The sequence below is a fragment of the Triturus cristatus genome, chromosome 4_1 (assembly GCF_964204655.1).
Source record: "Triturus cristatus chromosome 4_1, aTriCri1.1, whole genome shotgun sequence".
Lineage (NCBI taxonomy): Eukaryota > Metazoa > Chordata > Amphibia > Caudata > Salamandridae > Triturus > Triturus cristatus.
Window position 1 is genome coordinate 1,244,081,936 of NC_140585.1, and position 12,675 is coordinate 1,244,094,610.

The following is a 12,675-nucleotide window of genomic DNA, read 5'->3' on the forward strand; positions in this document are numbered from 1 at the left end:
TCTTACCAACCTTGCAGAAACCTTGCCTGTGCCCCGCCCATTCAGCATATATATCAAGGGCTTTTGATCATTATATAGATATCAAATTTCGTACCCACAAACAAGTTCTAAACTTCTCCAATACCAGCAACGTGCTAAAATGGTGCTATAGTTTGACTCAGATTGCCTAAAACAACGTGAAGCAAATGCAACGTTCTAATCTTTGTCGTTCACTCACTTTGACAAAATTGCATCTAAACCCACATGACTTGCACCAGCAGTTAGCAAGCACCTTTACTCTCCGACAAACTGTGAACGCGCAGGTGCAGAAACAATTGTTTTGCATTTGTGAAGGCTTCATTCGCAACATTGTTCCAAGCAAATGTTGCCCCTTTTTGAGTAAACTACGTAAAGGCTGGACAATGAATGAAACCAGCGTCTTTATTCTTAGGCGGGGCAGCATGCTGAGTGGCTTGAATAAGTGAGAATTTGGTTTTGATTCCTTCAGAGGTATATGTAGAAGATAATCTACTTCTCTGGTCAGAAATTGACATTTAGCACTTCTTAAAGTAATGCCAACATCTTTAAACACAGTCAAACCTTTTTCTTAGATTAAATTGTGTTTCTCAACGCTGATCAGAAAAATTGAAACATCATCCTGGAAAACTTGGACACCAGGAATAGAAATCAAAATTGTGCCCCTCAACTTCTGAAAAACGCTGGTAGCAGGAAAAAATTCAAATGGCACTCACAAGAAATTGAACGCACCAAAAGGTGTAATAAAAGTGGTCAAATCCAGTAACTCCACATCCGGGGCATTTCATGGTACGCTCACCTTTAATCAATAAGTGAAAAATACTTGGCCTGACCTAAATTTGCTAGTAACTCGTGAATCATGAGCAAAGGTGAAAATGATGATGTACTTGTTAAGGGTGTGAAGATCTGCACACAAACAAATCTCACCAGATTTTTTTCTAACAATCACTATGGGTCTTTCCCTATGTCTGAATCTGTCTCCTGGATGATGCCCTTAGTGACAAACTTTTGTAGTAAGCTTTTCAGATCATCTCTCACACGTAATCGAACGGGCCTCACTTTGTGTGCCACAGGTATTGCTTTGGTTTTGAGTATGATCCTGTGTTTAGACTTCTTGTTGACACAATTTTTTCTTTAAAAATCACTGGAAATTTCCCAACAATTTTGTCAATGCTATCATCATAGACATTTTTGATAAGTGAAATAGGCACAGTGGCCACCATAACTGAAGTGTTAGACTACGGTACAAGCCTTAAATTATGTTTTGCCAAGTCCTGCTGTAACTGGGTTTTTGTTGCAGTACCACCTACTTTTTGCCTGGTACCTGGTGCAACTGACTGAAAGTGTGCCAGGTTCCTGCTAACCAGGTCCCCAATGCCAGTGTTCTTTCCCTAAACTGTACGATTGTTCCACAATTGGCAACCCCTTTAGGATCCCTTGTAAGTGGTATCCCTGGTACCTAGGGCATTGGATGTAAAGATGGTCCCTAAGGACTGCAGCACGAATTGCCTCAAAGGGACCCTTCATGCAACCTGCCACTGCAGCCTGCGTGTCTTAGTGCAGAAAGAACTGAAGAGTCGACATGGCACACATCCCTGTGTGGGAGTAAAACTGCCACTAGACAAAACTCAGATCTCTCTCTGTAGCAGAAACATTAATCACATCAGTTATCTTGACATATTTATTGCGGTCTGAAAACTGGATGCACAAGGATCTCTGAAGCAGTGGCTTAGTTATAGATCATAAGTTATTGCTCAACACAGCACCACCCCCTGAGGTCAGTGCCCCCCTCCAGATCAGCGCCCAGTGCGGCCGTACTGCTGGCATCGCCCTAAAGCCGTCCCTGGATGTGCCCCCATGATATCTAAGTTCACCCTTAGCTTATAGGGGTGCGCAGTGAAGCCATGACAAATTCGTACAATTGGCTGGACTCTCGTGATTATGAGTTCCCCAGCTACATGATCGCTTTAGTGTACCCCAAAGGTGTTTGGTACCAAACACCTCACCTTAATAAACCCACACTGATGCCAGTGCTAAATTTATTAATAAATGCACATAGAGGGCACCTTAGAGTTGCTCCCTAAAAACCTACCGACTACTAGTGTGTTGACTGACTGGTTTCAACCAGCCAGCCACCACAGACAGATTTCTGACCTCCTGAGGTGAGACTCCTCACTCTCAGAGGTTGGGAACAGAGCCTGCCCTGGGAGGCAGAGTTCACACCGCCTCCAAGTAAGATGGACATTCCAGGGCGAGAAGCTACAAAGGCCCTGCCGCCTTTGTTATGCAACCCTAGTGAAGTTGCCACCCCCCTGTCCAGACCCCACTTTTTGGCAGCAATCATGGTGGGAAAATTTGTTAGATTAGGAGGTGTGCCCACATTCAGCCAGCACCACCTTTAGGGTGCGACAGCTGATATGGACCCCACTTTTCAGATTCCTTCATGTTGGATTGGCAGGAATTAGCCTCCCAGGGTCAGGGTAATGCCCACTTCCCACAGGAAGTGGTCACATAGAGGGTGTAGGCACCCTAAGTTAGGTAGCCAAATAGCTACTACCTATCACACCCTGTAAACACCCCTAAATTGAGTATTTCGGTGGCACCCCTGAACCCAAGAACTCAGATTCAACGGAACAACAGAAGAAGGATGAAGAAGAGTCACTGCCTAGTGAGAAATGCAGAAGAACTTTGGACTTTCGTGCGAAACCCTGCCGTCCTCAGCCCTTTCTCAGCAATTGCGACAGTGTGGCTCGTCCTGCGAGCTGCAGAACTACCAAAGCCTTGTTTAGCCTGTCAGCACTTCAACTAACACCGAAGGTCTCCCATGGAGTACAGGAGCTACTCCCCTGCAGTACGCAGGCACTGACTAGCATAGTCCTGTCCACAGCCTTGCAGCTCCCCAGCCCGACTGACACTGCAGATGACCAAGAGAAGGTACTCGAGCTCTGGAAGGTCAGGTCTGTCTCCCAACCGAGTGTGAAGACACCAGGATCAACCAAAGCCATGCCATACCAACCCCCGGGCTATGGGACACCCTGCACCAAACACCAACCGTGAGTGTCCAGTCTGGATTCTCACTGCACCAGGACCAAGCAGCCATCGAGTGACGTCTTTATCACGGAGACCCACTTCGAGAGTGGCTTTGATTTCTCTTCTGCCAGCTGTTAATCCCCGATTGCGAGGTGCCTCTGTGCTCACCAGCCCAGCCGACTTAACCACTCTGCATCCGAGCCCCCCGGCCCGGTTCCTGATAAACGGGCTGTGCTCCAAGACCCCTTAAGAACTGAGCCCCTGTTTGAGAGCCCTCTGACTTACCTGCAAGTCCCACAGGGCAGCCTCTTTTCAGTTGGACCCCCTTCGCCTTAGCGAGCCAGCTGCCAGCTTCACCAGCACCCTGCTCCTGGTAGAACCTGGGCAGTTCCCAAAGAACTGCTGGTAGTACTTTGAACCGCGGCCCACTACTATTCCGATCACAGAATGTGAACCCCTTAACCATCTGTCCCTCCCTTTATGCATCTTTGACTTTTCCTCCCATAGGATTGCATTGTGCATAAAAGCACACAGGTTTGAACGTCTACTTACCTGTGCTTATTTTTATCGAAAACTGTACTTACCTTGAAACGAAGTTCATGAGTTTGAAATATATATAAAAAAAGTGTTATTTTTCTAAATTGGTCTCTGATTTATTCTTTGAGCATGTCTCATTTATTGCCTCTGTGAGTACAACAAATGCTTAGCACTACCCTCGGATAAACCTAACTGCTCGCCCACACTACCACAAAAGAGAGCATTAGTATTATCTACTTTAGCCTCTGTAAACCAATTGGGAACCCATTGGACTCTCTGCACAGGGTACTTTTGTTTCGGTACACTATATAGACAGCCAGCTTCCTTCACCCTCCAATACACATTACTTCTGCCCTTCATTGCCACATAGACTTTAGTAACAGTCTTCCTACCAAAGCATGTTATTGAGTCAACAGAATTTCCCAGCAATTCAGTGTTCTGCTCACCAAATGCTTTGAGATTAACATCTGGCTCTTTCAGAGACAAAGCCTTGCCCAGTATTTGAAGAACACCAAGTCAGACAAAATTGTGATGGATGCACCAAAATCAGCCATCATGTTCAAGCTCACTACATACCCACACTTTACACCAAGATCCTTTTACTTTGGGTGTGGCAACAGGCTCAATCTCAACAGTGAGAACCACTTTAGATAAGTCATACACACGCTCATCCACATCAAGGACCAAACTGTTTACTTTAACTGCCATTTTGCTACCTTTGCAAACACTTTGGACATTACCTGTTTTTCTACACTTATTGCAAGATTTCCCAAGAGCAGGACGATTGGCATTATTGCCCATATGTGCCCTAGCTACCTCCTCATCTGTAGCATACAATTTGACCTTATCTTTGCCCATTTTTAAACTTCTTATGCTTCACAGTAATCATTCCCAGAGATTTACCATCAGAAAGAGTGCCATGAGTTTGGTAGGAATCAAAGAACTTTTAATGCCTTTCGCAATGTCAATTACTTCTGAAAGAGTGGGGTCCCTGCAACTCAAAAAGGATGTTCTTGATTTTGTTTTAATAGCAGCTATAGATTAACTGATCTCTAATTTAAATGTCAAATGCAGTTGTAAAATTACAAGTTGAAGACAAAGGCAGATTATCAAAGTTTTGTTGACAGTTCTGGCTTAAATGACTGAAGAGCAAAGCAGCTTTCCTGACTTATTCAGACTTAGACAGCATCTATGGCCACTAAATAGTTCTCAAAGCAACATAGCGAAGTGTTCCACTTCACGGGAAGCTTACCCGGATTTTGTAAAAATGATGGCGCTTGAATTAGACATGATTAGATGCAATGGTGGGAGAATAAGATGAGGGAAGTTTTCAATACAAGAATAGGAAACTAGCAATAAATAAAGTAAATTTGCAATGAAAAGCCACAGTACCTGGTTGGGGGAATCTCAGTCCTTGAATTCACTGAGGGAATCTGTAGGCCCAAGATGGTATGTTGCCATTATAGACTTTCTAGTAGATTCCTCTTTCTTATCTCTGCAATTCTCATTCATGTTCCCCATTCCCCACACAGGCCCACTGTGGCTCAGTTTGTCTGGTTTCGACACACAAACCCAACAATGGTCAGAGAAGATGTCTTTGTGTTTACCCTAACCATCTGAGCAACATCTACTAGGTCAGCCTGTGGCCGTCCACAGTACTGGATAAGAAAATGTTTCTGCTATAAACACCAGAAACATTTTCTTTTTCAAAATCAAAGTTAGTTTGCGAGGGAAATGCTTCCCACAAGTCCTGAGTTTAATTATTTGTTTGGCTGTATTGCGTAGCACAGTTACACAACAAACACAATGAAAGCAGACCACACTAATGGAGTCTGCTGGAACCACAAATGTCCTACCACACAATGTAACTACACTTCTCCCAATAATAATATACCCCACTTGGGTGACTGAGCTATCACCTGTGAAAGGAGAGGTCTCTCAAAGGCCCCTAATACACAAGGAAACATCAAGATTTTGCCTTGCATATTGACCAAATTTGGTGATGTGGGTAGCTGCAGTATTTAGGCCAGGGATCGTTTGACATCCAGGTAAATGTTACCTGGTCCAAACCTTTCTGGGAAGTAGGTGCCTAGAGTAGTCTGGGGAGGGGAATTGCCTTTCAAACACCAAACTGCGGTTAAATCATAGAAATTCCTATCACCAAGCATTCCCACACTTCTTCCATTAAAAATGCTACCACAAATGTTCACCAAATATTGTGCATTTTGTACATTACTTTTAATGCAATTAATGGAGTATTAAAAATAAATTAAATAAACGTAAACAATTTCAAATGAGTCAATACATTTCAAAAAGCAGATTCATCTTACACAGATCTTAAATTACAATATGCAAAACTCATAAAATGTTAGTCAATGTTCTGCGAAGATAGAAAGGTTCATTATTATACAAATATTTTCAGCCTCAAAAGTCCTGATTATGGTTTCCACAATATTTATTTCAAAGAGATGAATCCTCAATGTGTTGTCCCTGGCAGGGTTATCTAGATATAAAACACATATTGAAAGATAGTCTGTTATAGCAGCCCTTTGTGACATAGCAGGCTGTGTTGGGTCATTTCCAATTCACACTACTGCTAGTTAGGGTTTTGCTGCCCTTTCCAGCAGGTACATTAACCTAAAAAACTATCTGGCTCCTGCAAACAAAATAATAATCATTAGAGCAGATACATTATCTCGTCAGGCTATATTTCACAACAGACCAGTGTGGGCTATTGCAATGTCAATAAAATGTAAGTCGTACCTGACTTGTGATAACTCTGACCCTGCACCATAGGCTAATCGAAGCACCATGCCATATTGGAATCTGGAGTTTCCTGATTGGACAGTGCTTCAGAATAACTGGTAGGTTTAGGTAGTGACAACCACTTATGTATCAGGAATAGGAAATATTATGAAAGTTATTGGCTTAAGAACAGCTTGACTCAATGTCCTGTACAATTGTGCAATCTCTTCATGCAGCAAATTCTTCTTCGACATACCATATATGAAAGGCGAGAAGGGAGTTCAGCTAATGCCCATTGTGTTCTTGGCGTCTCAGCTGCGACAGTGAGCTAGTGTTGGTACTACCTTTCATATCAGCTCCTCACACACAATACTATGCATTCCCACAGGGGTCCATCATATCCCCTCTATTACTGAACACCTACCTATCCCACTTTCCAAACCTGATTAAATCTTTCAACCTCAGCTGTTACAACCATGTATATGACAACCAAATTTAAAAATTGATTGTCTGGAAGACCTCTGCAACTTGATGACTGCCTTTGGGACATAAACACGTGCATGATGAATAAACATCTAAACCTTGCCGCCTTGAGGGGCAAGTGGGAATTGGACCTTGAGAAACCGATCCCCGAGACTACATGGACCACGCTGGTGCGGTGGGCCTGGAAGGGAACGCGCAATGCCCGGTTCCAGTTGGTTCAATTTTTCACGTTGCACAGGGCATATTTGACGCCGGTTAAAATATTGCAATTTTTTGGGGGTGCACACTCGCAATGCCCGCGGTGCGGAAGAGAGGGCGCTGATTTTCGGCACATGTTTTGGTCCTGCGTTCAGCTGGGTGATTATTGGGCAGAGGTGATGGATTGCCTAAATCAGGTGACGGACCGTGTTATTGACCCGGACCTGGGGGCCTGTTTACTGCTTTGGTTCCCGCACACCCGCCGGACGAAGGTCACTAGCAAGTTTTACGACTTAGGATTGATAATGGCCAAAAGGGAACTGACTATGCACTGGAAGTCCAGGACGGGGCCTAGCTTATTGAGATGGAGGGCGGCCTTCGTGCGTTGGGCGGGGGCTGAGGGTGCGCTCCGGCTGCAATTAGCTCTTCGGCGGGATGACGAAAAGGCGTTGGCGACGGCCCGGGCATGGGAGGCGCTGGTGGTGGAACTGCAGGGGCTGATGGCTAACAACGGGACAGAGGGGGACACATCTGGCGGGCAGGAGGAGGTGGTGAATGGGGAGTAGGAAGGGAGTAGTAGGGAGCGCTGGAAACGAGGGTGTGGCTAAGCGTGAGGGAAAGCCATGGTTCTCTAGTGGAGGGCGGGCACCCATGTCTGATTTATGGCAGGGAGGGGGCACATCAAGAGTGAGGCGAAAGACAGGAGGCACACTGACATGAGGTGGGGAGGGAGGGGGGAGGGCCTGTATGGGCTGGAAGCTCATTCTCCCGGCTATTGGCTGGTAACTCTGTATGTGTAAAACATTCTTTGCCCGTGGAGGAAGCGGGGTTTGTACTGAGCTGTTGCTATGAAAACAATAAAAAGTGTTGCAACAAAAAAAATGATGAATAAACATCTAAAGCTAAATACCACATAGACAAAGCTTAAGCCCTGTGGACAAAAATACCAGCCTACCACCATGTCACCAAACTGGGGAGTAGGAGAAGCTACCGTACTCCACTGGAGACTAATCTGCCCTCCTTGTGTTGCAGGATTGGGCTAGCAAGGAGGCAACTACCGGACGTCATGCAGACTTCAGTGGGGCATGGATTAAACCCAACCTGTTGGAGGGAAGAGGGGAGTGGCTGGAACTAAAGGAGGAGCCAGAGAAAATGCCAGCAGTCCAGGTAATTAAAAGTGCACCAGAGGAAATGGAGCAAGGGGAGACCAGTTAGAAGAAGAGAAGGAGTGCAGAAGTGAGATCCACAGAATTTCTGAACAAGACGCTAGAGGTGAACGGGTCACCAGAGCGATACTGAATATCGTCACGGGACCCATAGAGAGAGAGAGAGAAGCAGCCGACAGCCAGCACGTGAACCGAGACTCGTACGACAAGCCGGCAAAGCTTTGGCACCCACCAAGCTTCCAGAGGAGCGTGGCTACGACAGGTGCGTTATCACTTTTTAAAACGATAGAATCAATAGAATAGTTAACTAGGAGAAAGAGAAAGGGGCAGAGCAGTCAGTTACCCGAATGTCTCATTTACCTCTATATGAAATAGCAAAAGGAAGGGGGTAAACTACTGTTTAGTAATAAAAGTGGTCAGAGCTATGTAAATAGTGAAGTTGTTTCTTTTTTAATGTTACTTTTCTTTTATTTTAGGAAAATGATACACATCCTATTTTTCCATTTAGAGGAGTTTAGCCCCTGATTAACTTTACATTATCCCAATTAGAACGTCCCACACTGAACTAACCTCACAATAAAGAGGCGGTCCAATAAAGATAGGTAGCAGTGACTTACCTGACCTCCTTTCTGTTGAGGGTGTCAGCAGATGGAAGCTTTCAAAGACCTAGAAAGAAGAAGACGGACGGTTATAAGAAATAATGAAGAAGTGGCTAATCATGAAATTTCAATAAAGATTTTTTTTTTTTTTAAGAAGAGGATCTCAGCTCCTTTATTCTATTGCCAAGCGACACTTCATATGGCCCAAGCAACATGAGGACCCTCCAACAATGTCAAGAGAAGTAAGAAACCTAGTGGTAATCATGGATTCAGACCTATATTTGATACCTGTTAACAATGCAAAACAGAATGCCTTCTACATAATGAAAACACTATGTTGCATCCTCCCATACTTTGGATGCCAACAGAAACTACAAGCCATCCTCACACTTATAATCTCCAAGTTTGACTATGCAGACAGCCTATACCTTGGGACACTTGCATTCATCATATGCAAAATACAACTTATCCAAAATGCTGCTGCAAGACTTCCTCTCTGCCTCCACCCAAGAGAACACATGTCTCCAGGGCTGCGTCCCATAACACAATAACCACACCCAGGAGGTCATCACACAGGGAATTACTTCCCACATAGGATCACAAAACAGAGACACCACCATTTCAACCACACACCACCCTATGGTAATGTAGCTTGCCTCCCATGAAGGTGAGCGCTTCAGTGCCACACTTACGGATAGTAAGCACTATACAAATAAAATACATTATTTATCTTTTTTGCATCACCACCATTTGCTTTGAGCCTATTAAAATGTTTATTTCAATCACATTTCAGAATCATAAAACAAAATATGTTGAAATATTTGTTTAGTTCATTTACAGGTGTTAACATTTTTTGTGAATTAGAAAAAAATTGACACCCTACAGTACTTTCTTTCGCACTCCCTGTCTGCAAAGCTACTGGAATTATGTGATTCTGTGGCATTTCTCGCATGATTATGAATGTGCTGCATTTTCCAGATATTCCATCATCTGCTGTATAATCTGCAGCTTTTAATGAAAGCTCATTTTTTCCTAATTCAAACGGATCAACAATTACTAAAAATGCTGCAATACGTACAGTCTTTGCTTAGGTGTTGACTGGCCACTTTTTCATTATTTATAAGTGCATTTCAATATGGCACTGTTACTAACGAAGTGATACCTTTGCCCAGATAGTGCTAATGTGCAAAAATGACAAAATAGTGACATGAAACCATCATAAAATGTGCTGCAATAAGCTGCATAATTAGTGTTTTCTATTGTCACACAATTTAGTCACCATTACCGCATGATTTAGCCCACCACCGTATAATTCCATTGGTCCGGTCTGTACCCCAGCAAGATTGTCCATAGTTCACTTTACAAAATCCTCTCAATTTGCAGTCAGGGAAAGAAAAGTAAACAATATCTCCACTTAAAAGAATAGAAAGCAATTTTTCAGAAGACATAACCTGACATTTTGAACTTGGAACAGCAGCAAATGCAACAAGATAAAAACAAAATGTAAAGGCATTTTTATTGCTCAAATACCTTCTGAACACCCGCACCTCTATACTGTGCCAGCTGCCTCGGTCATTTGGAGAGCCAATGATTAATTTGGGGTGGCCCGGCCCTTAAATGCCTACCTTCCCATTGCTACGGCCCTGGACAGAGAGGGGACTGGAGGTTCCAATAGACCTCCTCAGAGGCCATTTTGTTCCAAACATTCCTTCCCCTGTCTCTTTGTCTCTAGCCCGACTTACGCTCAACATCTCGGCTTCTCGCTAGGCCAAGCCTGGTTGGAAAACCCTTGGCAACCAAGGGGGCACATGAACTGAGAAGCTTGTTCTGTCATGAGAACCACCAGGTGAAATAAAAGCAAGGCAACACAACCTAAGATTATTTCTAGTTGGAGAGTGGATCAAGTCAAGTCAAGGACAGCTTTATTCGATTGCTATTTCAGACAATCATAAAAGCAGAAATATACGAAAAACATGCACATGATTAAAACGAAATAAAAGAAAACATCCTATATACAAGTTATTAGTTCAATTCATTGTACGTGGGATAAAAAGCATAACCATTATTACAAGAAATAGGAAGCAAGGCTCTTAAAAATCTTAAAAACATTGATAATACCAAAATTTCCTTTGCTCCAATATAATCCTTTAAACTTGAATAGCCATCCTTTTGCTGAGTATGACTACCTGTTTTAAAAACATTGCTATCTTCCAGGTGCTATGTACATTGTCTCGAAATTGTAAAGCAATGAAAGCTGGCCGACATTGTCTCATCCCAAAGCCTTTAGTATAGGAAGAATCCACGTTTTTCTCAGTTCTCTGTAAAACTTACAAAACAAGAGGACATGTATGTCGGATTGAGCTAAAACATTATCACATAAACACCAGTTCAGTTCACGTGTCCAGTCATTCATTATCGGAAGACTAACAATTCTAAAAAAGATCCCCAATCTAAATCTTGTTAGTAAAAATTGATCGTAGCCCCCAGGAACAGCTGTCCGATATGGCTGAATAGAAAAGGTGGTTAAAATCTGCTGATTCTGCAGGATGCTGGGCTTTAAGATCTCGGCTGACATTCTTGTAGCTTCCAGAAGTTGAAGGCCCTCTTTTTTTAGGTTCTTTCCCGTGATCATATGTAAAGTGCTTGAATTATTATAAAACTCAGGATATCAGAGATCATTCATAAAATTGCGAATATACCTTACCCAAGGGATTTTTAAGACCCCTTCCAGTTCCAGGCTATCCGATAATTTATCTCTATTTAGCTGTGTCTCTATTTTTGTCCGCTCACTGTGCCATAGGAGAATGGGCTCAAGTTTAATGAGATCTGATATATATGACAGGCCCAGTTCCGCATGACACACAAACTAGGATTTGCTGGTCGGGGGGACAGACAGAATGTATCTCAGGAACTTGTTGTCTACTATTTGTAGAGGGTTAGTGTTAGCAAACCCCCATACCCCGGCTCCGTACATGCCTGTAGAAACGCTTTTAGCTTTGTATATCTTTATAAGATCCGCCGGGGGTCTCCTACCCAGTTTCCTCGAAAAATTAACAAGAGCTGTGGTTGTTCTAGAACAGGCTAATTTTTTTGCTAATATTGCGTGAGTTCATAAATCTTTTTGGTCAAAGAGTATCCCAAGATATGAGAAGCTCTTTGTGGGCTCTTATCTTTTGTCCCTCTACAAACATGTCCTTACATCTTTGATTTCCCTGGCCACACCTCATAACAAAAGTCTTTGATATATTAACCCTGAGTCCAAGACCATTCATAAAGTTAGAGAAGTTATCTAGCACCTTCTGTAAACCTATTGGCGTACAAGACATTAAAACCGCGTCGTCCGCATACAGGAGAGCAGGAATAGGACGACCAGCTATCTGGGGCAAGTCATGGCTATCCTTAATCAGAGCCTCTTCCAGACCGTTAATATAGAGGTTAAAAAGAAAGGGGGCCAGAACACAGCCTTGTCTGATCCCCCTCCTAATAGGAAATGGGTCAGTACATTCTCCACTTACACCAAATCTGACTCTGCCCTGTGCGTTGTTATAAAGGCGCCTGAGAAAAAGCTTTCAACCCCCGTTGCTTCAAGAATCTTCCAAAGCTTATCATGTTGCACGGAGTCAAAAGCAGCAGTGAGGTCCACAAAGGTTAAAAACAGTCTGCCCCTTTCACCCGGGTGTATTTCCCGATATAAATGGGTAAATTTAGACTCTGCTCCATTGTTCCTAGGCCCTCCCTAAACCCATATTGGATATCAGAGAGGACTTTGTTATCCTCTGCCCAGGAATATAAGCGTTCTAAGATTATTGGGCCCACAACTTTAACCAGGGAATCCAACAATGAAATGGGGCTGTAACAGCTCGGATCCTGGCGGTTACCTTTTTTAAAAATATGCACAATTA

The 12,675-nt window shown here is 43.4% G+C and overlaps 1 long non-coding RNA gene across 2 annotated transcripts in view; it reads right to left on the bottom strand.

Moving 5' to 3' along the window:
- The window catches only part of LOC146856506 (uncharacterized), a 272,731-nt gene that overhangs the window by 11,154 nt on the left and 248,902 nt on the right, over nt 1-12,675 (bottom strand). For both annotated transcript variants that reach the window (XR_014980959.1, XR_014980958.1), the window contains one exon: nt 8,792-8,840. This is a non-coding gene — a long non-coding RNA (uncharacterized LOC146856506). The remainder of the gene's footprint in view (nt 1-8,791; nt 8,841-12,675) is intronic.